The sequence below is a fragment of the Kogia breviceps genome, chromosome 1, assembly GCF_026419965.1.
Source record: "Kogia breviceps isolate mKogBre1 chromosome 1, mKogBre1 haplotype 1, whole genome shotgun sequence".
NCBI lineage: Eukaryota > Metazoa > Chordata > Mammalia > Artiodactyla > Physeteridae > Kogia > Kogia breviceps.
In genome coordinates this window covers 114,429,409-114,434,253 of record NC_081310.1, presented here as the reverse complement: position 1 = coordinate 114,434,253, position 4,845 = coordinate 114,429,409, and the positions used below count along the sequence as shown (strand labels likewise).

At 48.7% G+C, this 4,845-nt stretch overlaps 1 pseudogene; it reads left to right on the top strand.

Annotated features, from left to right (window-relative positions):
- The first annotated feature begins 898 nt into the window (after positions 1 to 898).
- LOC131745553 (L-lactate dehydrogenase B chain-like) lies at positions 899 to 1,865 on the top strand (annotated as a pseudogene).
- The last annotated feature ends 2,980 nt before the right edge of the window (positions 1,866 to 4,845 follow it).

Genomic DNA, 4,845 nt, shown 5'->3' with positions numbered 1-4,845 from the left:
GCCTTCATTCACCCAAAAACACTTAGTGAGTGGTGCCTATGGTATGCAGTAAATAAGATAAATACATAAAGTACATGGTGTGTTAGTGAAAGTGCCAAGGAGAGCAGATAAAGTAGGGAAAGGAGACAGAAGGAAGAAGCAAACTTTTAGTTAGGATGTCTAAGGTATACACTCATGAACAGGTGATCCAGGTTCTGTGGAACCTGAGGGAGGCTCTCCTCTAGAAGATAAAAATTAAAACATCTTATTTTTTCAAATTTCACAAAAATACGTGACCATATGAATAGATTTCTAGGGCTTGGAAGGGGCAGCTGTGAGTAAGGGGACCCAGAGCATAAGCATCAAGGGTTGCTCAGTAAATCCACCTCTGCTCGTGAGTGACAGACTATGGGTGTCACCAAAAGAACCTGTTTTATGAAACTTATGGGAAGTCATTCAACTACTCTGACCCTCATTTGTTTGATCTGTAAATGTCCTTATAAAGTTTTAAGGAGTGAACAGAGGCGTATAAATCAAGTTCCTGGCTCGTAGTAATAAGTGGCCGCTATTACTTTAATTTGCATTCCTACCACGGAGAACCATGGTCTCAGCCTTGGGGAGGGACCAAAATAAAAAAGGGATTATGAGCCCCAGTGGCAGGCAGGCCCCACACTGCCTGTGAATGCTGGGGTCAGTGGCTCCCCCTATGGAACTGGCGTGCGGCAATGGCCCTCGTGTGCTACTCTCTGGAGAACAGCCTGTTGGAGATCACACATCTCGTGAAGGCCTAGCTGTCTCCTATGCACTTGGCTGCGTGAACAGGATGAATAGAAAGAGAGGAGGCTGGACACATGGCTGACCCTGTATCCTTTGCACGACGATTACAACTGTCCCCTAAGCCTTCTCTCTCCTGTGCACAATGGCATCTCTTAAGGAAAAACTGATTGCGCTGGTCGCAGAAGAAGAGGCAATAGCCCCAAATAATAAAAATCATTGTAGTGGGTATTGGACATGTAGGTATGGCATGTGACATCAGCATTCTGGGAAAGTCCCTGGCTGATGAACTTGCCCTTATGGATGCTTGAAAAGATAAACTCAAAGTAGAAATGATGCATCTGCAGCATGGGGACTTCTTTCTTCAGACACCTAAATTTGTGGCAGATACAGTTTACTCTGTGATTGTCAATTCAGAGATTGTGAGGGTAACTGCAGGTGTGCGTCAGTGAGAAGGAGAAAGTCATCTTAATCTGGTGCAGAGGAATATTGTCTTCAAATTCATTGTTCCTCAGATCATCAGGTACAGTCCTGATTGTATCATAATTGTGGTTCCCAACCCAGTGGCTATTCTCACATACGTTACCTGGAAAGTGGATTACTTAAGCACCGCATGATTGAAAGTGGGTGTCAAATGTGGATTCTGCTAGGTTTCACTATTTTATGGCTGAAAACTTGGGATTCATGCCAGCAGCTGTCATGGATGGATTTGGAGAGAACATGGCAACTCAAGTGTGGCTGTTTGGAGTATATGTGGCCAGCGTTTCTCTCCAGGAACTGAGTCCAGAAATGGGAAAGAACAACAACAAGGAAAATTGGAAGGAAGCGTGTAAGGCAGTGGTGGAAAGTGCGTGTGAAATCACCAAGCTAAAAGGATAACCAGCTGGTCTATTGGATGAAATGTGACTGATCTCATTGAATCCATGGTGAAAAATCTATCCAGGATTCAACTGGTGTCAACAATGGTGAAGGGGATACACGGCATTGAGAATGAAGTCTTCCGGAGCTGTTCATATATCCTCGGGGATATCAACCAGAAGCTGAAGGCTGATAAGTTTGCTCAACTCAGGAAAAGTAAAGATACTCCGTGGGACATCCAGAATGACCTATAAGACCTGTGGCTTGTGGGTTCTAGGCTGTAGAAATTTTACAACTCCAATGTGAGGGACTTCCCTGGCAGTCCAGTGGTTAGGACTCTGCACTTCCACTGCAGGGGGCACAGATTCCATCCCTGTCAGGGAACTAAGATCCCGCATGCTGTGTGGAGGGGCCGAAAGACAAACAACAACAACAACAAAAACTCCAACGTGATTAGCCATGATCCTTTGGTTTTCATCCATGTACATGGATCACAGTTTGCTTTTCTCTTCCTAGATGTGTGAATTCAGGTTCACAGAATCAAAGCCCATGTTTGGTTTTATGTTTGCAATAGGAGCCCTTGAACTAAGAATATTGACTATTAAAAAAGGAAAAAGAAGAAATGAAGAAAGAAAGGATGGAAGGAAACAAAGAAAGGATGGAGGCTGGGGCTTAGACAGGTCCTGATTCCAGTCCTGCCTCTGCCAACCTGTGGCCATGGCTGGTGGCTTCACCTGCTTGGGCTGCCGCGTCCTCGGCTGTCACACGGCAGGACGGTCCTGACACCGCTGCACAGTGGGGGTTGTGAGGACATGATGTGCAGGCACGCACAGAGTGAGGGGCCACTGCCCCGCCCTCCTCCTCTTCCAAGTCAGACACACGGTCTGGGACCTGTACCAGGAGGAGACGAGGCTGTGACGACGGCCTTGGGCACCTGGTGACTGAAAGTTCTCCCGGGCCCTTGGGTGCGTGGCTGCCACAGCAAAAGCTCTCAGGCATATAACAAAGCAAGCTTGGCTCGTGGTGGGTGCTGGTGACGTTCGATGACCTAAAACAATGAAACCCATAATCAGAGAGTGCTCGGACTTGGCTGCTGTGGGTTTGTTTGCCCACGCACGAGGTACAATCATCTCGCTTGGAGTTACATCGGCTGTTAACCCTCAAGTTCTGTTGCTAAGAGATTATGAGCCAAATGATGTTTCCAAAAAATAACCACTACAGGATGTTTCAGAATAGAACCATAATAACAGCCCAAACAGGCCGGATATGTTGTTATTGATAAATCCTTATGAAGAGCCGAGGAATGGGATGACTGGGGGGATAGCCTGGCCATACACCTTCTATGGAAATTACTGGTTTGCCAAGGTCTTGAGTATAACAAAATAAGCTCAGGGATAAAACTTTAAGGGACATAATATAATGTCTTCATGATTCTGAAATCAATCAACCAAGATGCATTTGTCGGGGACCTATTTGCCTGTTCCGTGCATGTTTATGACCATCTTAGCCACATTAAGTTGCAGGCAGTGACTAAGTCTGGCATAGCTGTAACCACCGCTGTTTGGCAGGGTGCCTGTGTGTCACAGTTGATTAAGTGATTTAACAGCCGTTTGCAGCCACCTCCTCCACTATTGCTCTGTTGCTGGGGCAACAGGAACCAGTCAACTAACAGAAGCCCACGTTAGAGCAGGACAAGAGATTCCACCAACAGGGAAGTCAGAAAACAGGGCCCTTGCAAGGAACTGATTGTCATCTGGTGCCTAGACCAGTTCTGCCCATGGGATTTTCCTGGGAAGATGCAGCCATTCTGCTGTGGGTCCTCACCTCCAGGTGATCTCTATGAGGCCGATGCATTAGTGCAAAGCAGCTGTCATCCGTTAAGAAAGGAACCCCTGATCTCTGCCCACCTCTTTCCCGACCAGGGAGCCAAGCCGTGTGATGCCAGCCCCGCCTACCTCTTCCCCTCTGGATGTCCCCATCAGGCCCTCTGCTTGCTGTCTGGCTGGCTCCCCTGGCTGCAGTGGCCTTATGGTCTACGTTTTATCTCGCTGGGCAGGTAACGGAGGGCAGGTCGTTGTGTTCTTTCTCATTTTACAGGTGAGGGAGCCAAGGCCAGAGGGACAGAGTAAAGTGTCAAAGCCGCACAGCTAGTAAGTCAAGGGCAGACTAGACTTGTGTCGTCTAGCCCCAAATCCCAGAATCCTCACTGCTCGCCAGACCCCAAGAGCCCAAGATGCTTTGCGCAGGAAACCGCCAAGTGTTGCAACGGCTCCCAGAAAGGGGTCAGTGTGCCCATGGGCCAACCCTGGTGACCCTCTGTCACTGTGTGGCATCCAGGGAAGGGGGCAGAGCCATAAGCACTCTGCCTTCCTCTTTCCCCCAAGGGGCAGAAGAAGGGGGTCATGAATCAAGCCAATCACTAAGAAGATCCCAGACTTCGAAGCTTATTCTGCCACTTAGTACCTGGGTGACCTCAGGCAAGTTAATCTTCTGCAAAGCTGTTTCCTTTCTTAAAATTAGGAGATCAGTACATACGTACTTTATAGGGTATTTATGAGGAATGCGTGAGATTAAACAGGTAAAAATGGTTAGCAGTGTATGTGCGAAACAGTTGATGAATTCTAACAGCAGCAGCGGCTGGGGCTAGAGCAATATCCTCATTTTCACCACCACCACCATCATCCATTTCTGCTCAGGGCCTGGGGTGCAAGTGGGCAGAGGGTTGGCACCAATTAGAGTGCCATTATACTCCCCAGTAGTGACTGGTCTCTTCCATGAAAGCTTTTGGTGACAAAGGGACACATTTCCCAGGGTTCCTGGTGATAGATGCTTCATTTTTCAGAAGCTGGACTCAAGGAACAGAAAAGCAGCTCTGTGGGTTTCCATGCCCGTCTAAACACATGTGCTTCCAAATGGCTCTGCCCAGAGCCGGCCCAGGCCAGCTCCCTCCACTGCCCAGTGCCCCCCACCTTGAGTCATGCTGGGTGCCTGCCCTTGGCCAGACCTGGGGGCCTCAATGGCAGATTGCTTCCTCCCCACCATTTCTCAATTCCATCGCTTGGAGTGGGAAGAGCTGGGGGCCCCCCGTCCAGTCTGTCTGAGAGTTGTTACTCTGAGAGTCTGGAAACCGCAGCCCAGAGAAGGGCATCTAAAGGCTGGCTGGGGGGAGGGTGGAGATGAAGGCTGAGGTGGAGAGATCATAAATTCACCAGCCCTGCCGCTTGGCATCCACCC